The following is a 27,949-nucleotide window of genomic DNA, read 5'->3' on the forward strand; positions in this document are numbered from 1 at the left end:
GAAGAAAAATAGATAAAGTTTCAACTTGATCTGCAAAGGATTGGTAATGGGATATGTAATATTTTATAGCGGTTAATAATGACTGACAAATCATTGCAGCTATCTGGTGGTCTTTGTGAAATTGTTTGACCTACCTTTTTTTTTTGACCTACCATTTTAATACAGCTTCATGCATACCATACAGTTTCTGTGGTCTCATATTTTAATAATTTAGGGGTGGGGTAGAAGAGTTAATAGCAAACTATTTAATTTTTGTCAATTTTCCCAAACTTCATAATCATATAGAGACACATTATTAGGACAAACTGCAAAAGTTTATGTGGTTTATCTCTATGTTCTATATTGTTTGAAGATAAAGCATACCTAGTGGGGAAAATGTAAAAAAGATAAAAACTTAGAAACATATTTATTTATATACACAAGAGAAAAGTATAATATCAAGCACATTTTCTTTTTGTTAAAATTCCTAACAGAACAGATAGTTAAATAAAATAACCCTTTCCAATATGGCATCTGAAGACAGCATATTTCGTCAACATTTAGCATTTGTTAGTCATCAGAAGTTTTTGAGGCTTAACAAATAAATTGTGTGTTGAATATAGTGATAATGCTCAATTTTTAGCATGTTTCTTTGAAAATTGCTGCCATCAACCTAGTATTTTTGGTGTAGAAAGAAAATCAACCCTATAAATATGTATTTTGGTGCAGAGTTGCAGGGCCTTTTCCTGTTTCAGTCACAGAAACAACACTTAAAAATACTTTCCAGAAGGCTCAATATAAGGTTTTACTGCCAAGATAAACATTTTCAATTTTCTGAGGAAAGGGGTTGTTTTTCTCCTAAAAGAAGCACTATCACCAAATTCCTAGTGTTCTTGGCAGAAGTTAGTTTGAATAACTCAACAAAAGGGGTTTGGTAAATGGTAAAGTAAAACTATTTCTAAAGTACTACAACCAAATAAAACAATGTTGTATGTTTGTTTGGAATGAACAAGCAATATTGTACATAACAGTTAGCAAGTCCAATTGCATTAGAATATTTTATTCTTAAGATTCATTTTACTGTAAATACAGATATTTGAGGACACATTTATTCCATTTATTAACAATCATTTTAGTTCTAATTGCATGACATTTGATAAGTAAATATCAAATAATAATTGTCCCCAGTACTCCATTTATGGTAATCTCTTTTGCAAAGAGGATAAGAGAAATATTTTATGTTAGAAATGAGTTAACTTGTGTTTTTATCCTAACCCATAAATGTGGAAAAAGGGAAATGAGAACCCCCTTTCAATAGAGAGAAAATGTGCCAATTTTTTTTAAAGAAAAACTTGAGGAAGTCGTTCCATAAATATTTATTGTATGACTTTACTGACAATGTTTTTAGTAATGAAATGTTGGTTATTAAAATGTGTAGAGAAAATATACTTTTGCAAAGTTTTTAATAGCTTTTTTTTACAGGTATGGTTATTTTCACATACATTATCTCATACATGGTGATCTCAATTTTCAATCTGTATGTCAGAAATAAGGCTCACATTCAAATGGAATCCTGGGAGCACTTTAGAGGCTTGGTTAAATAAAGGTAACATGTGAGGAGAGAGTTCTAGTTTTGTTCTACCTCTTAACCAGCTGCCCATCCAGCTATCAGGCTGTCTATTGATACCAACACATACTATAATATTTGGAAGATGTTTTGAAAGACAAAGGTTCTCTGTGTAACCCTAGTGAACATACTTCATCATTGCTCTGACTCCTTTGTTCAATTATTTATTATTTTGTATGTTGTTATCATAGCTTCAGCATAGAGCATTGTCTGTCACTCGCAATTCAGGCCAAGCAGAAGTCATGGTTGAAAACTTGATAGAATACTTTGTCTCATGCACCCCTTTGAAACATTTCTTTACTTCCAAATGTGTGTTTATGGGTAAAGCAACTTACATTTTCTCAAGCCAAAGAATTCATCATAGTCGTTAATTCAGGCTTCATTAGGATCTTCCCAACAGTCTTGTGGAGAAAAGAAGTTAGTTTCTTTTCAACTACTAGCTCTTTTTTGTTTTAATTGAGAAGCAAAAGAGACTCAACAACACAAATGCTGTTCCGAAACTATTACAATTAATCTTGCTCATAAAAAAATAATGAAACATGCAACATTGTAAGTTTTATTTTCAACATTAAGTTTCTGTGTCTGGAGAACACTAATATTTTAAAAATGATATAAATGATCTTCATTTTTCCTTTTTTAAAAAATTATTTTTATTGTTGAGCGTATTGCAGTTATCCCCCTTTTCCCCTCTATACCCTTCTCCACCCAGCTCCCACCAACCCCAGGCCTTCACCTCACTATTGTCTGTGCCCATAAGCTATGTATATATGCATGTAAGTTCTTTGGTTAATCTCTTCCTGTCCTTCTCACCCCCTTCCCTCTGAGATATCTGTTAGTCTGTTCTATGCTTTCATATCTCTGGACCTATTTTGTCAGTTTATTAGGTTCCACATATAAGTGAGATCATGTAATATTTATCTTTCTATGACTGGCTTATTTCACTTAGCATAGTACTCTCCAGGTCCCTCCATGCTGTCTCAAAGGGTAATAGATCCTTTTTTACTGCTGCATAGTATTCCATGGTGTAAATGTACCACAGCCTTTTTATCCACTCATCTACTGATGGGCACTTGGACTGTTTCCAGATCTTAGCTATTGTAAATAACACTGCTATGAACATAGGGGTGCATACATTCTTTCTGATTGGTACTTCAGGATTCTTAGGATATATTCTTAGAAGTAGAATTGCTGGATAAGGCAGTTTAATTTTTAATTTTTTGAGGAACTGCCATACTGTTTTCCACAGTGGCTGCACCAGTCTGCATTCCCACCAGCAATGTACTAGGGTTCCTTTTTTCCACGTCCTTATTAGCACTTGTTGTTTGTTGATTTATTGATGATAGTCAGTCTGACAGGTGTGAGGTGATACTTAATTGTGGTTTTAATTTGCATTTCTCTGATGATTAGTGATGTTGAACATTTTTTTCATATGTCTGTTGGCCATCTGTATGTCCTCTTTGGGGAAGTGTTTATTCCAGTCATATATTTTAATTGGATTATTTGTCTCCCTCTTGTTCAGTTGTGAGCTTCATTTTTCTTTAAATAATTGAATTTAAAATAGACAGTATCATAAAGCATATTATGACAACTTTGATCCCATCCTAGTGAGTACCTAGCTAGAAATTTTTTCCACCTGCCTTTGTAAGAACAGCAGCAAAGGCAAGTTTGTTTAAACATGTAGAACAAAAGGCTCAGACTTGTCATAGAGCATAATCTACAGACTACAACTGATTCACAGCAGACTGATCTCAATCTATATAAACATTGAAAAGCTTTGCATTTTTAGTTAGAAACCAGTGCAAATTAAAATGTGTTTTGTTTTAGACAGAAACAGTAGTGATGTGGCTGACATTTAATAAATTCTCATCAGCTGTCTGGAAAGGCACAACTGATAAAACATTTCATTAGTCTCAAGATAGAGATGTAATGTTTGTATTTAAGAAAAATGAAACTATTTATTGGCTGAACAACCTACAGTTATTGAGTGAAATATGTTTGATTGTCCTAGAATCTCTTTACATAAACTTAATATCTTTGAAATAACTTTAAATGCAAGTAAAGAACTTTTGATCTGGGCCTTTCAACCATTTTCTAATTTTAATGAAAGTCTTTTAAATATTGAGGTTCTATTTCTTAATGGATTGCCTAGACATACACATAAATATTGTCTAGAAAATTACACATAGCAATAAGATCTTAAATGTTTTACTTTAGGGTTAGGAGGGTTTGCCCTAAATAATTAGATTTTTATTTTGAAGGTATTACTTCAGCGATGTAGAGAGTGTATTGGGAGTTAGAAGGGGGACACAATGACAAGTAATGGGAGGGTATTATAGCAGTTATCCAGGAGAGAAATGATGAGAACAGGACTGAGAGTTATGGTAATGATATGGCGAAGAGTGGATTTATCTAAGATATGAGGATTGCTGCTTGGATGTGGAAGAGCAAAACACTGGAAGCTGAACAAATTATAAAATGTGTAGAAGTTGAGTACAGATTCTGCAAACACTGAGGTCGAAGTATTCTTTTAGACATTCATATAGAGTCATATATATATACATCAGTGGGCATTTGGAGTTTAGGAGATAAAATAGAGTCTTTTCTTGGCTGTCCCTTTAGCTGCTTGACTGTGACAAATTACATAGCTTCTGATACATCACTTTCTTCATTATTAAAAATGTAAATTATTATATCGACCTAATAAGTGAGTTTTGGGGATTAAATAAGACATACTGTCTTTCAAACTTTTTTGGATGTGACATAAAATAAGAATTGTGAATACACACGCACACACATATCCCAGAGCAATACCTGATCTTACTACATGCAATACATTTGGACCTTTTCTATTCTAATTTACTTCATTTATTGTAAGAGCTGCTTTGACCCACTAATGGGTAGCAACCAGTGGTGTAAGAAAATACTGAAGTAATATGTGTGAGCGCCAAGCACAGTGATTGTTACCTTAGAAAAAGTAGAGTTAGAAGTAGTGATTGCTGTTTTTAAACTAGGAAATAAAGTTAATTAAAATAGAGAATTTCAGGAATGAGGACATTTATCTTTAGTGGTAATGCTGTACACATATTCAGTAGGGTAAGTGTTAAAATGTGTTCATTTGCTCTAACAACCTGGTGGTCAGTGGTAATCTGCTAGAGAAATGTCTGTGGTTGAGTTGGGGTAGTAGATTAAGAAATAAATGTCACATGTTGTAGCCTTTAAATATATACAATTATATTTGTCATAAAATTACAAAAAATAAAATGTAATAAAAGAAATGTGAGATGAGGAGGTAGAATGAATATAGTAAACTCAAGAAGTTTGAGAGGAGAAAGGGCAAGTTGTTACAGGATTAAGGGTTTTTCTTTGTATTTTCCTTAAATTATTTATTTATTTATTTATTTATTTATTTATTTATTTATTTCACTAGACTATGGGAATGGTTAAGGGGATAAAAAATGGTTGCAGAAGCAGGAGTGAGTGACAAGTTGGGGACTGGGAAAGAGAAGAGAGATAGTTTAAAATGTGATCCAAAATTTCAACATATATAGGTAGATTGTTAAATCTACTTGTCTGGGAGAAATTGTGATACATGATTAGGAGGAAATTGAAACTGTGTAAAGCCTTGGACACATCGTTTAAATGAAATAGGACTGATGCATAGAGGAGGTAGGAAATGGAAAAAAATCTAATGTTTTTGGCTTCCTAAATTCATTGTCATTCTTAAAAGTTTAATTAACTTATAAAAATAGACATGGGCTTGCAAAACCATATATCCTGTGAATATATATACATGTGAAAGAAGGCAGTTCCATAATTAGCAACTAGCCAGTGAGCTTACCAAAGAATGCAAAATTTGCCCTATTAAAGAAAAAGTATAGAGATTGTTAGGACTGTTGTTTTCCTCAGAGCAAATGAAAAGGTGAGAAAACCTGGGTTCATAAATGTAAATCACTTCCTCTGAGGATACAAAAGCTTAGTATTGTGTCATCTATAATAATCTATAATAATAAAAGCATAATATGCTAATTAGACCGGAAGTCCTTCTGGACGACCTTGCAGTTAAAATAAAAGGTGAGATGTAATTATGTTTATCTTTTTTTATACCAGTAGCTTGGTGTACACTTTTGACCCATTACAATTTTAACCTCTTTTAGCACTGTTATGCTAAATCAAGTTGGCACTATACCATCTTATTTATTTTTTAATTTAATCTTGTAAACTATAATTTAGCTAGAACTTAATAGTAACAGTTGTTGTATTATGAAAAAGAAGTAATTTATTCCAAGTTCTACAAATTGTGTTTATATTATTGACAGAAAAATAATTCTTCTTATAAATTCAGTTTACTTTTTAGTAGTTATGAGAAATAAAAAAAATTTTTTGTTTTGAAAATGACAATTTACCGAAATTTTGATGAAGCATTTTTCAATAAGGCATTTCTGTTTTTAGCAACAAGAAAATTCCCCTTGTGTATAAAAATCCATGGCTGTTGCAGAAGTCTCAATAAATCAAATATTCATAGGCAAGAGAAATACTAAATCATGATAAATTTCTAGTAATAGCAGCAAGTACTTGAAATAATTTAAATATATTTTTCTGCTGATGATGTCAGTAATAGTTTTTTTTATTTATTTTTTAGCATTGGTGATTATTACTAGAGGTAATTTTGGGTAAAAGAGTACCCAGTAAATGTTTGAATGAATGATACTGAGTTTAAAACATTTAATGATTAGAAATAAAATACTCATTTTTTCAGAATTTTTGTTAACTTAATGGAAAACATGGATATGTTTTAGGAGTTTCCATGGCGCAATAGAAGTTGTACAGTCTTCAGTACCACACAGAACAGATCTCTCTTTAGGTTTTGGCTCTCCCACTTACCAATTCTGTGGTCTTCAGCAACTTACTTGACTTCTTTAATCTTCAATTTTTCATCCATAGAATTATGCCTATGGTTGTGAGAACTTAGCATAGATACTCCCACAAGAAAATAATTTTTAAATTGTATTTATGTTTCCAAGCCAATCCTTAAAAGTTATTTAACCTATAAATGAATTCATAAAATGTACTTGGAGTATAGTGTCCAAGTATAGTATGGTACTATAGAAAGAAATACTATTTATTATCTTTATATATAAATGTCTGATACTTATATATCTTTGGGAAGATATGTTGATGTTGAATATGTTGAAGGATTGGGAAGTACCCAGTTCTTGAGCTACTCCACATAGTTTCATGTTTGAAGCCGAGGATGGGAAGTGAGGGGATAGAAGAACAGAATTGAAAAGGACGATTAAAAATAAAATAAAACGTAGGGAGAGAATGGTTAAAAGCAAAATAAAACAAAACAGGCTAATACTGCAAATTTAAGAGCCAAGGGATTGGGATTATAGTTTAAACTGGGGCTTTCAGTCTTCTTTTTCCTCCTCCTTCTCCATTTCTTCCCTATTCTGATGTTATTCTGACTAAAGGGGTATTGGAGCAGTACAGTGAGTGGTACTAGAGCAGAAGGGGTCTTGAAAAGGTATTGGGTGGATGGGCACAGCGGTTAGGTGGGCTGGTCAGGTGGGTGGGGAGGAGAGTGGAGTGTGGAGAGAAGAAATCTATTGGCCCCAAATTCCCAAAGCATCAAAATTTGGCCATCTGTCTCTCTATTGTCAGCCCTACTCTCAACTAGTTGCTAGCTCATCCATTGAAAACTGGATTAAAAAAAAATCTAAAAAGGTTAAAATGGATAAAGAATGGAACCAAACAGGTATCCTTTCCCCTCCATGTTCCAAATCTCTTTAGAAATAATGTTGCATCATATTCTATCATTACACAACTAAATAAAGCTATAGGTGATTCTTAAGAAGTATATATATATTTTTTGTCATCTTTTCATAATCAATAGCGCCGTGCACTTGACCCTGCTTATGTGCAATTGACTCTGATTTGTCTCTTGCCTGTAGCGGAGAGAGCAGTGGTAAAGATGAGGGATAAGAAAGAGGAAACAATGGCTAGAAGCAGTGGGTAATTGGAGGTCTTAGTTATGCTTGGCTAGAGTGGCTCTTTGTATTTAAAGAATCTACATTTATTTTTTTGTATATTCAGTATAATTATAGGGCAATATTTTCCTAGAATTTGCTGGTCTATCATCTGTTTGGTAAATTATAAAACGTGTGTTACAGTTTGAGTGTTTGTGTTCCCCCAAATTCATATGTTGAATCCTAACTTCCAAGGTGATATTACTTTAGCTGGTGGGCCTTTTGGAGGTGGTTAGATCATGAGGCAGAGCTCTAATGAATGGTGTCAGTGCCCTTATAAAAGAGGCTTGAAGGAGCTCCCTTGCTCCTCCGACATATGAGGTTGCACTGAGAAGACAGCCATCAATGGAGAAGTGGGTGCTCACCAGACACCAAATCTGCTGGTGCCTTGATCCTGGACTTCCCAGCCTCCAGAACTGTGAGAAGTAAATTTCTGTTGTTTATAAGCTACCCAGTCTCTGGTATTTTGTTATAATAGCTTGAACTGACTATGATAACTGTGAAGGGCTTTTCAGCTTTCTAATGAAGTTTCATTAGTATTTCAGATTTCTATTACAAAAATTGACCTGAACACCTGCTTGCTACCCCAAGGTGTAGGCCAATTACTGTCTCCATATAGCTTCCTTTTTCTTAAAGGAAAGTCATATTTTATCTGTCAAAATATGGTTGACATACACATCACACAAAAACAAAATTTAAGCTAAATATAAACATAATTTCATCTAAAATTTTAAAACTTCAGGCTAGCCATTCTAAGGTTCATTTGTTAGTTCCATGGTGACTAGAGATATAGGACCCCTATCATAACATAACTTCCCAGAAGAAAGTCTTATACTGGTGGTCTTTTAACCTTTTGCACTCGGATGTCGAGTGTGACTCGACACAGTTAGCATTAAAATAAAGGAATCGAGAAAAAAGCAAGCGAGTGCAAAGGGTTAAATGAGATCTGAAATTATAAACTTCTTTGAATTAAATTTTTCATTCATTCTTAACCCAAATGCCACTTATGCTAAATATTATTATTATTAGGTTACTAGAGGTCCAGTGCATGAAATTTGTGCATGGGGGAGGGGAGTCCCTCAGCCCAGCCTGCATCCTCTCTAATCTGGGACCCCTTGGGGGATGTCTGACTGCCAGTTTAGGCCCAATCCCAGGGATCGGGTCTAAACCGGCAGTTGGACATCCCTCTCACAATCCAGGACTGCTGGCTCCTAACTGCTCACCTGCCTGCCTGCCTGATTGCCCCTAACTGCCCCCCCTCCCCCGCCAGCCTGATCACCCCTAACCACCTTTGCCTGCCAGCCTGATCGCCCCTAACTGCGCCCCCTGCAGGGTTGGTCCCCCCTAACTACCCTCCCCTGCAGGCCTAGGTCCCCCCCAACTGCCCTCCTCTGCAGGCCTGGTCGCCCCCAACTTCCCTCCTCTGCCGGCTGGTCACCCCTAACTGCCCTCCCCTGCAGGACTGATCACCCCCAACTGCCCTCTCTTGCAGTCCTGGTTCCTCCAACTGCCTTTCTCTGCTGGCCTGATTGCCCACAACTGCCCTCCCCTGCTGACCATCTTGTGGTGGCCATCTTGTGTCCACATGGGGGCGGCCATCTTGTGTGTTGGAGTGATGGTCAATTTGCATGTTACCTCTTTGGCTTAAGATACAAATATAACCTGTTTTATAAAATATGATATTAAAATGATTGGGAATTGAGTATAATTTATAAGTAATAAATGTAGACATTAGAAGATGTTTGACTATGAAAAGATGATGAAGTGGTTGTAGATACTGTCAAGTACACCTTTTAACTTTATTTAGTTACTAGAGGCCCGATGCACAAAAATTCATGCAAGAGTAGGTCTTCTTTCCCCTGGCTGCTGGCACTGGCTTTCGCTGGCACCGGCTTCCCTCTGGCACCGGCTTCCTCCAGCACCCGGGACCCTGGCTGCTTCCCTCCTTCGGCAGGCACCCATGACCCCAAATGCTTCCTTCCAGCCACCCGCAGGCACCCAGGACCCTGGCCAGCTTCCCTCCGGCCCTGGCTTTGTCAGGAAGGATGTCCGGAATGATGTCCAAAAGACATCTGGTCTAATAAGCATATTACCCTTTTATTATTATTATAATGACTAGAGAGATTTTTTTAATTTGGGAATTTATGATGAATATAAAAAATTGATAAAACTTACTTTATAATGAGACAGGATGTATTGTAAATTAGAAAAACAGCCAGAGTTTTGTGATGCACATTAGAGGACGGATGGCCTCAAATTAAGATTATATTAAAGTGATTTTTTTTGTGTGTGAAAAAAATACTTTTTTCTCATTGTAGAAAAATACTGCTAAATAAAATCATCATCATTAATTTCCATATTAATACCAGGCGAACAGCTACCACCATTGTTTATATTCTTGCAGGTCATCTGCTAAGTCTTTTGTCTGTCAGTCTGTCTCTGTTCTCTTACCTGCCTGCCCTCTTTTCCTCCCTCCCTCTTCTTCTTTCTCCTCCTTCTTTGCTTGTTTTCTTCCTCCTCCCTTCACTTCCTTCCTCTCTCCTTCACTTAAATATTTATATGTAATCAAGTGAGATCATATTATGTAGGCTGTAGGGTGAAATGCCTTTCCGTGGCACGTCTGCATTAGGAAAGACTAAGAACTTTCTGTGATTCGTAAGTAATAGGCACCATGAAGCGGGAAGCAGGCAACCCAACACGGACAGCCTGAAACACAGTGCCTTTAATTTATACACACTCACACTTGCACATACATCCATTTATACAGACAACACATTATTAGAAATAATAAAAGAATTCTGCTACCAGTCTTCAGTTCTTCACTAAGAAACTGGTGGTAACTTTTAACAATGTGAATGTGACTGTTTCCGAGCACCCATTCTTCCATGTCCTGGGAATCCTCCTCTGTGTGCTAAAATATCTGCTTCTTGTTTAAGGAGCGTTATTACCAATCACAGAAAGTTTTACAACAGACTTTGCTGATACAGATGTTCAAATTCGAAGCCGTTAAGTTTAATTACTTACTTTACCAGCTATGAGGAATGCTGTAATTCACTGTGTGATTTTTTTCAAACCCTTCTCTGTTTATTTTCTGCTTGAATTCTCTTAGAAGTAATCAAGGGACACTATTGTGGAGCAGAGTTCATTAAGAGCATGAACTTTGGAACCAGACTGTGTAGGTTCAAATCCTCATTCCATCTAACTTGTTTTGTGATTTGGGTAAGTTATTTAGCCTCTCTGTGCCTTGGATTACTCAATTTCGAGTGGGGATGATAATAGTACTCACCTCATGGGGTTATTATGTGTATTAAATGACTGCCACATTGTAAGCAATAAATGTGAGCTGTTTTTATTTAAATATGAGCTGTGAAGATCACATAGTATATGATTCCATTTATATGAAAGGTCCAGAATGATAGGCAAATCCATAGAAATAGAAAGTAGATTTGTGTTGCCTGTGGAAGGGGACTTGGGGTGGAGCATTGTTGGGGAGTGACTACTAAAGGGTGTGGGTTGTTTTTTTAATGTTGATGAAAATTTCTAAAAGTAATTATGACGATGGCCACACAAGTCAGTGAACATGCTAAAAACACTTTTTGTTGTTTTGTTTTTTTAATCTTCACCTGAGGATATTTTTCCCATTTTTTTTCAGATAGAGTGGAAAGAAAAAAAAGGAGGGAAGGAGGGAGAGAGAGAGAGAGGGAGAGAGGGAGGGAGAGAGAGAGAGAAAGAGGAACATCGATGTGAGAGAGACACATCAAATGGTTGCCTCTGACACCTGCAACCCAGGTACATGGGAATTGAACCTGCAACCCTTCTGTGCGTGGGCCGACACTCTAACCATTTAGCAACACTGGCCAGGGCTAAAGATCACTTTAGTGAGTTCTATAGGATGTGAATTATATCTATTACGATCTTATAGGAAAACTAGTATGGAAACATCTGGTGTACAGTGGCATGGTGTTTCTTGTGTTACTACCATTAAACCTTCCCCTGGTTGCCACATCCCAGGGATGTCATTGTGTTGTAGGCACCTTTGCGTACATTGAAAGAGAATGAGAACATCAGGAACTTCTCTTTCTCAGGTGAATTTGAAAGAAGAGTGTTACCTTGGAGAATGACAGAATGGAGAACATGCAAGTGTCCTGCAAGGCTTGCCAGCTCGCTCTCCAGACTGTCAGAACTGCAGTTTAGAATATGCATAGTTCTGAGACATTACATTTTAGGATTAGAAGGGAAATGATAGAAGTCACAAGCATATATAAGATCATTATTACAACATTGTCTTAATAAGAATGAAAAATTTTGGTACTTATGAGTTAAAATGTTTTTTTACTTGGTAGTGACATTTGAAAAGTACAGTTAAAAAAGCTTTATCAAAGAATAATGTCAGAAATATATGCAGATATAGTACAACATTAAAGGTACTTATTAATTGGAGGAAAACAAGATTGAAGAATCAAAATACATTTATTTATATGAAAAATTTAGGCTTTTAGTGAATATATTCTCAACTATAAGTCTGATGCATTCCTGCTGGTCAAAATGAAAAGTCATAAATTACCATTTAAAGACTGATCACAAGAATGCTCTTTAACTGTGAAATCCATTTCTAATACATTCTCATTTAGTTTGATTGAAAATTAAATTTGGAAATATAAATTATTTCATAACTTGATTATATTTTGAGTATATATTTCACAAATTATATTTGATTATGTATTGATAATTTTTTGAAGAAGAATTTTACTGTATTTTTTTATTTGGGGGGAAGTGCTTTAAAATCACTTTCCTTGCAATAGAAAATTATTAAAATGAGTAGAAGGACATAGAAGGAAATTGTTTTAATATTTATATGCTATATTATATATTTTTCTTCTTGCATGATCTATTCTAGACATTTTTCAAAATATTATAGATAGCAAAAATTGGAAATCTTTGGATTTATTCCAGAGTATATCCTTAAAACTTCAAATAAAATATCCATGTATGTAGGCTTATTTTTCATGCTGTGTAGGTTTAATGACAGGGCTTACTGGGAGAGGAAGTACATCACAGCTGTACTGAGCTGAAATCCACTGTAAAATAATATTTTTTCACTGTTATCAATTTCCAACCTGGATTCTGTTTCTAACGTGTGACTGTGTCACTGAACCAGGAAGGTGTTTACCTGCAACGTGAACTGGTTGAAATAGGAGAAGCTTTTAAGTTCTAAAATTTCAGCCAGAGTCTTCCCTAAGAGAAAGGAAAAAGTGGGTCTCCTCCCTCTTTTATAGTCTCTTGTCAATCACACAGCCTTCTTGTACTGGTTGCACTTTGGTGGTGACTGAGTGCTGGCTGTTTGTCTTGTTCCTGTCACCTTAAAATGCAAAATGAAAGGAGGGGGAGAACAGACCTTTGGGTTCTCAGGCCTTAGGGAGTGAGTTGCTTGTGGCAACCCAGGTCCTCTGAATCCAGGCTGCCCTGGAATGCTTTCTTAGGTGGTTTTTCACTGAAATGGAGCATGTAATTCTTACGGGTTTGAGTTCCTTAGGTATATTCAGGGCAAGAATGATATTCAGAACCAGATGATGGAAAGCATTTGAGTTTATGAGATTTGATTTCTTCTATCACAAAAACATCAGCTCTAATACTGGAAGCACAATTGCTGTCTTACTTCTGTTTCTTGCTTGAATGTTAAAAAGTGATTTTTGAATTAGATAATTCCAAATTCTAATATTTTGGATAAACCACCCTTACAGGATGTCATTTTAAGACACTTTCAGGGATTCTTATGAAGGGTAAGGTTCTCCTCACTTCAACCTTTTCAAACACTAGCAACTTCTACTGGTATAAAACCCTTAGGGAGATTTATTATAGCTAGCCAACCTTACTGAAGTCACTTGAGTCCTAAGAATTTTATAATTATTACTGAATAGCCATTTGATTTCATATCTTCTACCCATTTCTTATTTTTTAAATTTATTGAGCTGATTTGTAGGGGCTCTTTACATGCTGTTAATATTTAGTATTCCCTGTTATACTGTTGTACCAATCAGCTGTTGTGTAAACAACAACCTCAAAAATCTTAGTGGCTATAACAAGCAAGCTGGCTGGGCCAGCTCTGTGTCACACTGCAGGTCTGTGGGCAGTTGGGGCAGGTTTGCTCTGCTGTATTCGGGCTGAGGCCCAAGCTGTGCAGGGAAAGCTGTCCTCATGGCAGAGGCATGAGATTTGTTTTCACTAATATCATCTCTAAAATATCAATATGAGTATATCTCACGTACAGAGTATCATACATAAGTGTCTGCTCATTTACAAAGCATTTTCTTTGTATATGAGTTCCCTAGCTGTTCAAAGTTGTTTTTGTTGTATAAGCTGTACTTATTAGGTCTTGTCTTCCAAGCATTCAACTCAGTTTTCATGGAAGCTAACTTTATTCCTATTTGGTTTATGTAATATGCAGGCTAGTCACATAATTACATTAACAAAAACAAGTGATGTAAACACATTTGTAGAGAAACAGCTGACTATTGGCAAACGTATTACTCAACTGGTGTGACTAGACATGTCTATGGTCATATTTGGGTGTGGCATTTTTATCTTTGAGCAGTCAGTGTGAATATTAAAATGTATTACAGGGAGAAAATAGGGAAGCTAAAATAAATTTTTCTTTTGTATATAGTCTCTTACATGGAGACTGCATTAGAGAATTTTTACTGCAAAGAGCACATTTAAAAAAATATTTACCAACACTGGATTCTACATCTTTGGTCTCTGTAATATCATCATCTCTGTCCTTTTTTCCATTCTTTTAGGATTTTTTCCATGACTTAAAGCTTTCAAGATTTTTCTCCTATTTTTTGTTGTTGCTATTTATTACAGAAAGCCAAACTTTTAAGTCATCCTTTTACTGTAGAAACCATTTTATATATTTGACCTATATATTTTTTCTTTTTTAAAATATCTTTTTATTGATTTCAGAGAGGAAGGGAGAGGGTGAGAGAGATAGAAACATCAGTGATGAGAGAGAATCATTGATTGGCTGCCTCCTGCCACTCCCCCGGGTTTGAGCCTGCAACCCGGGCATGTGCCCTGACAGGGAATCAAACCGTCACCTCCTGGTGCATAGGTCTATGCTCAACCAGTGAGCCATGCTGGCTGGGCTTGACCTATATCCTGATGCTTATTTATTCTAACCTAAAAATAGCGGAGTTCCAAGAACTCATGAAGTCTAGGCCAATTGCATTATTTTAAGTTAATTTGGTATGTTGCAAAATTACAAAAGAAGTATTTCCTTTAAAGTGACTAATACTGTGTAGCTGGTGATATTTATAATCATTTCTGATATTTATCATTAATTGATCACAGATGTATCATTAATTGTTTCCTTTATGAAATGTGAACAGATAGGTATTGACGATTTATTTGAACAGCAATTTGTACATATTAAGGATTTTAGTTGTTTTAATTTAGGCAATGTAGTTCCAGCCTTAAGCACACTGGATATAGTCAATTGTCATTTAAATCCAGTCTCTCAGATTTAAGGTGTAAGAATTTCTTTTAGGAAATCAGGAATGTCTTAATCTTTATTTTGTTTATTATATTTGAGGACATTATTTTATTTCTACTGTTAATGTTAATTTTGTTGACTAGATTTCCAAAGAGATTATAATTTTTAAAGCTGTGAGCTACTTGAAATTTTATGAGTCTGAAACTATGTTGTGTTGTAGAATATGGGTTTTACTTTTTATTTTTCTGATCAAATTTGCCATAGTAAGAACAAGCTACAATCGAAATATAAAACTTTTGACAAAAAGAAGAAATTGGAATGTTACTAACAGCTGTTGTCATAAAAAATATCGAATAGAATTTTGTGTGTCTAAAACATTATCTTCTCACAAGTCTCTCTTTTAGCTTACTGAACTTAAGTACTAATTCTGCTCGGCTTAATCTCATTTCAGCAGTCAAATATCATTTCTCTTTGTTTCATACCTGAATTAAATAGATACTAAGCTGGTCACATCTACTTTGTATAAGGTTCTGTTTTGTCTAAAAGTATTCTTTTCAAAACATAATTCCTCTGGATTTAACTATTTTTACTGGTTAATAACATCCAGATCTGATCCAGATCTTGACCTCTCACCCCATTTCTAACTCTACAAATCTAACTAGGTTCCCTGTTTTAGGCTGTTGAACTTTTTGTTTTAAATTCAACATATTCCTTCTCTTCCCGTCAGTTATGTCTTCTCTGAGTGGCCGTCCACTGGGTGGGGATAATGACACAGGCCACACTTGGGGCACAGCATACTTTCTTTCAGTGCCCAAGCTTAATTGTAGTGTAAAGTAATTGAAAAAACTGCTAATGTACCCTAGGTAGAATCTGTTTGTATTCTCACATATTTGTAACACTTTTCTATAGGAAATAGTGCAGAAAGTCAGTGAAAGAAACTTCAAATTCTTAGGGGAAGAACTAACAACACACTAGCGAGAGGAGAATGAATCTGAGGAACTGGTACCTATCTACATGTAATCAGCTTTAATGGAGTCATATGTTAATTGGAATTTTACATGTAAATAGCATATAAGTACATGTGACTTAAAAAGGCACCATAACCAGTCTGTGCCTCCTGGAGCTCAAGAGCCAGTTTGGCCCTTCTTCCTGCTAGTGAGGCTTTGACGAAAATGAAATAATGACAGCGAGGTAATATTTAGTGAGTGCTTGCTTTGTGCCAGGCTTTGTGCTAAGGGCTTTATCAACACTATTGAGTTAATCCTTACCACTACCTGCTACCCACTAGGGTAAGTACTGATGTTTTCTCCATTTCACATGCGAAGAAGCTGAGGCTTTGAGAGGATAAGCAACTTGCCAAGAATTGTATAACTAGAAACAAACCAATTGGATTTGAATTTGGGTCTTCTTAACCTCAGAGCCTGTTCTTTTCATTTCTCAGCCTACTTGACTACACCAGGACCTCCCAATCTTTTCCACTTCATGTTCTACTTAGAAAGTGTTAGTGTGGGTTTTCACAGCATAGTGGGGGAAATGGCTGAGGAAATCATATTTGTTGCTATGGTCTGGGAATTTGTGTATCTCCCTTCCCCCATCCTTCTCCATCCTCCTCCCATCCTCCCCCAATTCATGTATTGAAATCTTAACCTCCCAGATGCTGGTGTTAGGAGGTGGGGCCTTTGGGACTTGATTAGGCTATGCAGCCTCAGGGGTTGGGGGTTGCGGGCCTTTCTTGAATGGGATGAGTGTCCTTATAAAAGAGGTTCCAGAGAGATCCTTTGTCCCTTCTGCCTTGTGAAGACACAGCAAGAAGACTCCATCTCTGGGCCAGGAAGCGGGCCCTCACCAGACACTGAATCTGCTGGTGCCTTGATCTTGGACTTCTCAGCCTCCACAACTTCCAGAAATAAATGTTTGTTGTTTATAAGCTACACACTGGATGGCATTCTGTTAAATCAGTTCAAATGGACGAAGATATTTGTATATAAATTACTTTAATATGGAATGTGAAGTGTCATAACATAGTGGCAAGAACAAAGTGCAACTAACAGGAACGGTGCTGTGGTTAGTGTAACTAGGAAGTTAGTGAATATTTCACTAACGAGCATCTTATCCCAGCCTGGAAAGAGTAACAGAATTAAAATGCAACAGGCCAATAGGTTGGTGATGAGGACAGTAATGCAGATTGAGTTGATACCATCAGGAAAGACTTAGATGTTGCTTATAACTATGTTTACATGTGGGAGAAGGGAGAGAAAAAATAAAAGAACCCCATTATTCCTTCCAGTCACTACCTTATTTATTTCTTCCTGTTTATAACCAAATTTCTCAAATCTGGTGTCCACATTTGCTTTCTTATGTGCTACTGTAATCTGATTTCTACTGCATCAGGCTTTTCAAATTGATATCACTGAGGTCATCAAAGACACCCTGTAACTAGATCTACTGGACACTTTTTTGTTCTTATCTTACAAGTTCTCTCAGCTACTTAGGATATTGTTGTCCATTTCTCATCTCTTAAAACATGCTTTCCTTAGTTTCTCTTAGATCATGCTCTCTTGGTACTTTTTGTCTGGCTATTCCTCCTCCTCTTCGTTCTTCTCTTGTACCATTCCTTAAACGTTCATATATTCAGTATTCTTTTCTAGGACCTCAGCTTTTCTTACTCTTCATATTCCTTGTGAGTTATCTATGGCTTCAATTACCATTTACATACCAATGACCCTCTAGTCTATATCTGGAGCTCAGATTTCTCCTGAACTTCAGACCCACAAATTAAGCTGTTTACTTAGCTATCTCACTGTCCCTCGAAATAAATTTGTCCAAAATTTAACTTATTTTCTCTGCCTCAGCACCGCTCCTAATCCTGTCTCCCTCAAACTATTTTTCTTTGAGTATTCATCTTAGTGAATGGAATTGCCACTTACCCAGTTGGTTTCAGTTGGAAATTTGGCCACCATCCCAAACTTCTCCTTTTCAATTACTTGAATATCCAGTCACCAAGAATTATCTGTTTTACCTCCTTACTCTATCTTGAGCCCCCGAGACTCTCTTCATGCTCACTGCGGGTGCTGTATTCTCTAATCGAGGCTGCCATTGCCCTGGTTACCACAACTACCTTCTCATAGGTCTCCACACATCTACTGTCTCTTCTGTCCAGTTCATTTTCCAACTGTGACCAGAGAGCATTCCAATTCGATGATACACTCTTTCAGGCAGTTTATAAGGCCTTCACAAACATCTGGTCTCATCTGGGGGACTGGGAGTGCAGGATTGGAGTCTGTTGCTTGAACTTGAATACCACTTACTAGCTTGTGTGATTTGGAGACAAGTTACTTATCTTCCCTTTGCCTCAGTTCTTTGCTGTTTTAAAAATGTGGCCTAAGATTATTGCTATAATATAATGACCTATTAGAACAATGCATGGTGGTGCTGTCACCATAAAGAGACTGGGACCAAGGTCAGGCCACCTTAGCAAGCCCTGGAATGTGTTGGTTCTTGACTTCGTGTGGGAAAGATTTCACAATATAAGTCCAGGTGATGTTGAGACTATATTTATTAAAGCTGGGGACAGTGAAACAAAGATAGAAGAGGCAAGATCATAGCAACAGAAGTGAGCCTGGGCAGAGCTGCCTTGGCCCCTTGGAAATGTAGGAAAAGAGTTGAGCCTCGGTGAAGCTGCCTTGGCCTTTTAGAAAGAAAGTCCCAGAGGCAGAATAAGTGAGCCAGCTGGGCTGTGTGGACTCAGGAAACAGTTACAGAGGCAAAAGGAGGGCCATTGGAGACAGATTCAGGGGGTTAGCCTGGGACGAGCTGCCACTGCCCACTGCTTCCCTGGTTGCAAGTCTCCTGGGAAACTTTAGAGCCAAAAAGAAAGCAAAGATACAAGCCTGAGCAAAGGAGTGGGGAATGGCTCAGGCATGCTCAAGAGAGGGTGCACACTGGGTCCTTTGTCTTATGGGTTTTTTTAATCTATTTTCTAAAGGTAGCAATTTTAGGGGAGGGCTCAGGGGAGGATCTCAATAGAATTTTCACCAACTTTCCAGGTGTGTCCTTTAATAATGCCATTTCATCAAAATGAGCATAACTGGGTTGTTCACTGGTCAGTTTCAACTTCAAAGAATGTCACCAAAGGAAACAGGACTGAGGTGGGTCTGCCTGGCAAGGTCTAGAGTGTGCAAAGCATTTGTTCCTAAGTGTCTTAGGTTAGGAAAGATAAGACCTGGCAATTTATTACCTGACTGTAAGTTGCTTGGCTGTTTAACTGTCTACCTCAGTTTTTCCATTTCACTTGCCAACGAATTTTCCTAGCTTCTTACTGTCCTGCCTCAGTACATACTCATTAGTCAATAGATGTTAACTCCCATTATTATAATTACTAGTGGCCCAGTGCACGAAATTCATGCACGGGTTGGGGGTGTCCCTCAGCCCAGCCTGCACCCTCTCCAGTCTCAGGCCCTTCGGGGGATGTCCTACTGCTGGTTTAGGACATCCCTCTCACAATCCGAGACCTCTGGCTCCTAACCGCTCGCCTGCCTGCCAGCCTGATTGCCGCCTAACCGCTCCCCTGCCGGCCTGATTGATGCCTAACTGCTCCCCTGCCGGCCTGATTGCCCCCAACTGCCCTCCCCTGCTGGCCTGATCACCCCAAGGCTTTTATTAGTATAGATATGACCCTTCACAGAAAATTTCACTAATAAGGGCTTGAGATTGAATCATTGGGGCCAGACACCAAGATTTCCTTTCTTTGACTAGTGGAGGGAATAATTATCTTGTCTTTAAGTTGCCCTGAACATCAAATGAGATAATGACTTATAAAAGTATGAAAGCACCATATAAAGACAACTGTCTTTTTCATGTACTGAAAAGACAATAAAGTGGTAAAATGAAAAACACTATTTTTATTCTCCCCCTTCCTTCCTTTAGAGCAGTGGTTCTCAACCTTTCTAATGCCGCGACCCTTTAATACAGTTCCTCATGTTGTGGTGACCCCCAACCATAAAATTATTTTCGTTGCTACTTCATAACTGTAATTTTCTACTGTTATGAATCGTAATGTAAATATCTGTGTTTTCCGATGGTCTTAGGCGACCTTGCTAGCGGTTCTCAACCTGTGGGTTGCGACCCACAGATTGAGAACCGCTGCTGTAGCGGTTCCGCGCCCGGGTGTCATTCCACGCCGGCAGTCATTGCCTCTTGTTTCCCGCGTCTTGGGGCCACTGCAGAACCTTGCTCTCCACAGGCGAGGCAGATCCTTGCCCGCCAGCCCCCTGCCCCAGCCTGAGCCCCCTCCAGTGCACCCCGCCTTGGTGCCGCTCTGCGCCCCTTAGGCTGCCCGCCTCCTGGCCGGCTGCTTCGCCGAAGCCATGGCGCTCACCCGGAAGCCACCCCTCAGGCTGAGACCTGTCCATGTGCCTGCGGATCCCCTGGCTGCAGCTCCTGGCCAGCCGCTTCACGGAAGCTTCCTCTTCCTTCAGGCGCTCTCCTCAGACCCCCAGGAGCTTGGCTGTGGTGGCCCCACCTCTCCGTGGCTCCCTGCAGCCCCCCCCTCCACTCGGCTCTCCCGGGCCACCCGCCTGTCAGGACGCTGCCGAGGTGCCCTGCTGCAGGCAGCGCAGTCCTGGGGCAGGGGGTGTGGGTGTGGGGAGCAGCTCCAATAAAGTTTAGTAAACCCCAGGTTGGCGTTGGGATTCTGCTGCATGCTGCAGGGGAGTCTGCTTCGGCGGGACGAAATCGCGCTTAGACCTGGAGTGCCGCCCTGCAGCCACACCCACCCTGTGAACGGTCGTGATATGATGGTGTCCTGGACAAATTTGCATATTCCTCCATTATATATATATATAGATAGATAGATAGATAGATAGATAGATAGATAGATAGATAGATAGATAGATTACCTTACAATCCCATGGTATTCATATGGTCATTCACTGGTAAAGCATAAGAATTTCTGTGATTTCAACATATATGAGGAACATGTGGTAAACAATGTTCCTTTTAGACACATCCTAGCAAAAACTAGTTTATATATATGCTGGGTATTAAATGAGAGAATAGGCAGTTAAACACCATAGGAGTTCAAAAGAGGAAGAAGATATTTTGTGAAAATTTGATCTGTTGTTTAAAAGCATAATGCAGCGGCATCTGCAGCAGCTAATGTTTATTGGGCCCTACTATGTGCTGGGCACTGTGTTAAACACTTAATGTGCATTATTTTTCTTCAGAGAACTTTATAAGAAATATTATTGGTAGCTCTATTTTATAGATGAGGAAACAGGCTGAAAAGATTAGGCATCCCTATCCAACATAAAGCTAAAATGTAAATCCAGATAGATGACAAAGAAATTCTCCAATTATTCATGCTTTAAAATGTTTTTTCTTATCTGTCACATGTCTTTTGAGGATGTGTACACACACACACACACACACACACACACACACACACACACAAACATGCACACACAACCTCTAATAGTTTTTAAAGACAAGCAGTGTTATTTTAAATGTATATAAAATATAGTATGTTTATCTGAATTTTCTCATACATAAAATATTTTCTGCAAGTAAATTATAGTCTCAGAGTCGAAAGAAAAAAATGCCAAGCTTCAGCCTTGTAACATGAAAGGTTTTGGAAGAATAAGATAGTGAATTTCAGTTGCCAAAAAAAAAAAGAAAAGAAATATTACAGGTTGTATATTACCTCAGGCTTTTTAAGTGAGACATTCTGAATTATGATTAGTGGAGCTTGTGTTAAATATGTGCATTTCTTTGGAGGTGGTTTGTAATTGTGCAAATGCACAAAAGAACTAATATCCTATTGACAGTTCAGAAGTTCTGTTCAGGCTTGATTTAATCTGACTCTGGGCTTAGTGCATTTCATTGAAAGAAGAGCATTTGGAATGGAACTTTCGTTTGAAGATTTGGAATGTTTATATTGGGTTTTTATTTTATTTGTGGTAGACTTTAAATGGTGTTACATCAAGTACTATATTTTTAAACACCAAACAGGCAAGATATTCTTGTGAGAATAGATTGGCTTTGGTTGCCACCTATCTGGTAATACCTTTTTTCTTCAGTTCTCTGGAAAAGATTATCACAATTATTATCATTCATTCCAAATTTAATTTGGTATCATGCATACCAATTGCATAGTTTACTTTTGTTCTTTCTTTTCAAGAATCTTTAAAAGTTAATCTCGGGTTTTTTTGTGTTGTTGTTTTTTTTTTATAGCTTGCCCTAGCAGGTCAAAACTATGAAAAAATTTCAGTTTTGTATAGTCTTTTTTTGCTGTAGACTTTTGCATTTTTTTTTGTATAGACTATACAGAATGTATAATCTTTTTGTTCTTTTTATTTCTTTGGTAGAGAGATTACAAACTATACTCTTGACTGTCAAGATGTAGACAACACAATTCATAAGTTAATTGCCTCACTGCTTCTTTACTAACACCAGGTAAAGGAAGACATTTTCTTTGATGATTTTTCTTACAGACATATTAATTTATATTAGTTGGTATTACTCCAGGTGACTCTGATTTTTAATCCACTTTTAATAACATCTTGGAAACTATTTATGTCTGTACTGGTGATTTTCCAATCATTCATCCTGACATTTTAGTTTGAATTAGAAATGGGGGAAAAGATAATATTAAACTCCTTTTTTTTAAAAAAAAACCCACACAGATTATACTTTATTTTAAATACTGAAATGAATTTTAATACAGGAAACAAAGACAGCATTTTGCAAATTTATCACTCAAAGGGATATCTCTACTTGAGGGGATCCGCATGTTACACTTTAAGAGATGAAATGTTACAGTTTGTACACCAAAATTAAAAAACGAAATGGTTACCTAGGTAATGGAGGACAGGAAAAAGGTGAAAGGTCACACATTATTAAAAAGAAATCCAGAGAGACTGCTGCATCATGATCTCTCATTAGTGTTCCAACCCGGCCTCTCTTTGGGTAGACTTGAACATATAGGTAGACATTCAAGCAGCTCCTCCTCCTCATCTTCTTCTCCCTCTCCTTCCCCTTCTCCCTTCTCCTCCTTCTTCCCCTTCTCTGAAGAGAGCTCTCCTCCTGTGAACTTCCAAGTGTGAGCAAAAAATAAACTTTTATTGTATTGCACTGAGATTGTGGGGTTGTTCCTTACTGCTGTGAAACTATATCCTGAATGGTACAGAACTACTAAAAACTTATTTGCAATATTAATGTGAATAAAGCAGTCTTTACCTGTAAATGAAGATATGACCTTTAGAAAATACAAACTGCTTATGATAGTTCTTTATCTCAAAATTAATCTTGAGTACCCTGGTCTTTGAAAATATGGAATGTATTTTATGAGAATGTGGTGTTTACATGGCATGTTGGAGTCTAGAAGTTAAATTGGTAAACGTGTGCTTAGGGAGTAGCAAAGGGCTGGGGCCTCTGTGTTTCCTTTGAGTACTGCAGCCCAGGCCTGACCTGCTGTTTAACACCACTGGCACCACAGGTCCTATGAGAAAGGTAAAATAAGATTAGGAACTGTAGATAAAGCCCATCAGTATTTCAGATTACACAGCTAGTTGTTGCCACTTACACTGCTGCTGTGGTTGCCTATCGAGCATCTGCTTTGCATGTTTGGAAGTTGGGACAGAAAGTGCCTCAGTTGACAGGAACAGTTGGCCTACAGTTGTGAAAATATGCATCATTTGTTAGCTGCTTAATTTTTATTCCTTTTTGTTTTGTTATTTTACTCATAAAATGGTCAGGATAATGTCTACGGATAATGTAAAGATATGAGATAATGTATTGGCATAATATATTAAACTAGAGGCCCGGTGCACGAATTCGTGCACAAGTGGGGTCCCTCGGCCTGGCCTATGGGATCGGGCTGAAACTGACTCTCTGATATCCCCAAGGGGTCCCAGATTGTGAGAGGGAGCAGGTCAGGCCGAGGGACCCCACTGGTGCAGAATCAGGGCCGGAGAGGATGCAGGATGTTGGCCAGCCAGGGAGGGACCGCGGGAGGGCTCCAGGGCATGTCCAGCCTGTCTCACTCAGTCCCGATTGGCCAGACCCCAGCAGCAAGCTAACCTACCGGTCAGAGCATCTGCCCCCTGGTGGTCAGTGCACGGCATAGTGACTGGTCGACTATCTGCCCCCTGGTAGTCAGTGCACATCATAGCAAGCAGTTGAGCGGCCTTAGCATATAATTAGTATATTATGCTTTGATTGGTTGAATGGACGACCGGACACTTAGCATATTAGGCTTATCTTACCTTATAATAGACAAATATGCAAATTGACCGCACCTTCGCTACGCCTAAGCCACGCCCACCAGCCAAGGCACGCCCACCAGGAAACCGTTGCAGGGATGTTGGGTGCGGCCGAGCCCAAGGCCACCGCCCGGGGCCAAGCCCCGACCCTGAAAGAAGGCAGAAGGCGGTGGCCACAGCCAAGGCCTGGGTCCCCGGTGCCGGCAGAAAACTGGTGCAGGCAGCCAGGTGTATGAAGGTCTATTGCACGAATCTTCGTGCAAATGGGCTACTAGTATTATATAGGACTAGAAGCCCAGTGCACAGATTTGTGCATCAGTTGGGGTCCCTCAGCCTGGACTGCACCCTCTCCCAATCCTGGACCCCTCAGGGAATGTAGCAGTGTGCAACGTAGCAGGCGGCACTCAATGCTCCTAACCACTCACCACTTGCTCCTAGCCACTCGCCACTCACTCCTCGCTGCTCACTCCTTACCGCTCACCGCTTGCTCCTTAGCTCCTTAGCACTGCTGCGGAGCCACTCCCGCCACTACCACTGCGCTTGCTAGCCGTGAGCCCGACTTCTGGCTGAGCGGCACTCCCGCTGTGGGAGCGCACTGACCACCAGGGGCCAGCTCCTGTGTTGAGCGTCTGCCCCCTGGTGATCAGTGCACGTCATAGCGACTGGTCATTATGGTCGTTCCATTGTAACGGTCGCTTAGGCTTTTATATACACATACTAGAGGCCCAATGCATGACATTCGAGCATGGGTAGGGTCCCTAGGCCTGGCTGGTGATCAGGGCTGATCTGTGGGGCGACTGGTGGGGCAATTGGGGGGCCCCTGCTGGCACCCGCCTTGGCTGTCCTGGTGCCACCCACTTGCCAGCCCTACCCCCCCCGCTGCTGCCAGTAGCCTCCCTCATCAGAGGACCCCCTGCTGGCACCCACCTTGGCTGGCCTGTGGGCTGGGGGTAGCTCCTGCATTGAGCATCTGCCCCCTGGTGGCCAGTGCACGTCATAGCGACCGGTTGTTCTACTGGTCGTTCCACCATTCAGTTGATTGGCTTTTATTATATAGGATGCTTAGCTCTGTGACTACAATTTAGAAGGTGCTAAAAATATCAGAGTTTATATCCCCTTTTGTTCACTTCATTTGAGAAAGGTGATGCTAATACATCATCAAGACCTTTCCTACATGATATTAGAAAGGAATAACACTGTTCCTTTTATTGTGAATAGTATCCTTTATAAATCCCTTTATTTTCCTCAGTAGTACATAAAACTCAGGAGACTTTGAGTTTCTTGCAGGGCATGAGCTCTTTTTTATCCCAAAGGCTTACCAAAGTACCTTATCAAAATAGTTCCTCATGTCCTTCTACAGTATAGGTCCTCAATCAATAGATTAGATTGTATTTCTTCTTTACCTGTTCAGCAGTATAATTATCATGTTCATATTTATGCATGTAAACTCTGCAAAAATTAATATTATAGAGATATTTTTTGCACATAGTGACATCTATATGAATAAGTATTAGACTAGTTGTCAAAATGCTGTTTATCTCATGCTCATCTGATAATAAAAAGTTGTTGATGACCCACCCAGGTGGCTCAGTGGTTGAGCATCGACCCATGAACCAAGAGGTCACCATTTTTATTCCAGGTCAGGGCACATGCCTGGGTTGGGTTTTGGGCTCGATTTCCAGTAGGGGGCATGCAGGAGGCAGCCAATCAATGTTTCTCTCTCATCGATATTTGTATTTCTCTATCCCTCCCCGTCTCCCTTTCTCTAAAATCAATAAAACATTTTTAAAAAGTTGTTGATGAAGCAAATTTCTCATATCAGATCCTGCTTTGTCCATTGTCTTACATTTGAAAATTCTTGGTTTCTTGTTCAGAGCTCCTTGAACATTGTTGCCACATGAGAGAAGAGTCAATATTCAGCAGAAATTGCAACAGAGGTTAAAAAAAATGCCACAATTGCAAGTTTATCCTAATCTATGTAAGGACACTTTTTTTTTTTTTACTGATTATTGATTCTGTAGAAGTGACAAAATTTATAGATTTAGTAATACATAGTTGAAACATCTTTTGTGGTAAATGTCAATGTAAAAGAAGTTTAAAACAAACTCTAGTTTAGTTTTAGAACTAGTCTTGCTTTATGTAGAGTAGCCTTATATTCTTTTTCATGAATCTTATGCCATGTAAAAATTGGATTTCATACTGTGAATGAGACAGTCTTATAATCAGAACATTGACTTCTTGGGTAATTAAAGCTACCCTTAAGTAACATATAAAATGACAGTGAATTATCTAGAATTTTGATCCACTTGAAAAAAAACATAAAATTTTAATTAGCATGTTATTGTTTTCATGGTATTTTTTGTATACTAAGATTTTGTATAATAATAAACAGAGTAAAGAGTATGAGTGACATAAGTATTAAAGAGTGCCAACCTTTAAGATATTTATAATAGAAAACATATGCTCTTCCAGAATGCACAGATCCAAGGGCTGATGAGATATTTGTTTTATAAAACAGTGATGAGATGTTTGTTTTATAAAACAACGATGAGATGTTTGTTTTCTGAAACAATTACTAATGTCTAGATAATAACTTTAAAGTCTACTGCGTGTACATGAAAGGTTTCTGTATTGCATGCTCATGCTTCTGTTAATAATGTTTTAAGATAGGGAAGAAAAAAAAAAGCCTTTGTTTTTTGTATTGTAACTAGAATAATTTAAAAGTAGCATGCGTTCTTTATTTTTCATTGTTCCCTTTTTAAAAAATTACATATTTTTCTTAAAATGTACAATTTTTTTCCTTAACATATTAGATTTCTATTTATTTAGACTTAATAGCATAATTTTTGGATTCAAATTCAAGCTAAATTTTATCCTCCTCAATATTAATGATTCATAGCTGTTATCTACCAATTTTATTCAAATATAGTAAATATTATTACAGTTACAAGATGGCTATTGTGTTTGTGACAGTCTCAGGTATTAGAAAAACTACACTATTACTTAAGAATCTGAGGTAAAAGTTTCTATCCTATATAATAAAAGGCTAATATGCAAATTGACCAAACGGCAGAATGACCAGTCGCTATGACGCACACTGACCACCAGGGGGCAGATGCTCAACCCAGGAACTGCCCCATGGTGGTCAGTGCGCTCACACAGGGGGAGTGCCGCTCAGCCAGAAGCCCTGAGCCGGGCTCACAGCTGGCGGGCATGGCGGCGGTGGCTGGAGCCTCTCCCGCCTCCTTTGCAGCGCTAAGGATGTCTGACTGACGGCTTAGGCCCATTCACCATGGGGAGCGGGCCTAAGCCGTCAGTCGGACATCCCCCAAGTGCTCCCAGACTGCAAGAGAGCACAGGCCAGGCTGAGGAATCCCCCACCCAAGTGCACGAATTTTGTGTACTGGGCCTCTAGTCTAATAAAAGGGTAATATGCTAATTACACTGGATAGACCGGATGTCTTTCCAGACAAAGCCATGGTGGCAGGAGCCAAGGCAGAGGTGGTTAGGGGTGAGCAGGCCAGCAGGAGAGAGCAGTTAGGGGCGATCAGGCCATCAGGGGATA

General features: G+C 38.4%; 1 protein-coding gene across 3 annotated transcripts in view; it reads left to right on the forward strand.

Moving 5' to 3' along the window:
• TMEM135 (transmembrane protein 135) overlaps positions 1–27,949 on the forward strand; it is a 236,886-nt gene that overhangs the window by 144,490 nt on the left and 64,447 nt on the right. The window lies entirely within an intron of this gene.

Source organism: Cnephaeus nilssonii (genome assembly GCF_951640355.1).
Source record: "Cnephaeus nilssonii genome assembly, chromosome: 13".
NCBI classification, from domain to species: Eukaryota; Metazoa; Chordata; class Mammalia; order Chiroptera; family Vespertilionidae; genus Cnephaeus; species Cnephaeus nilssonii.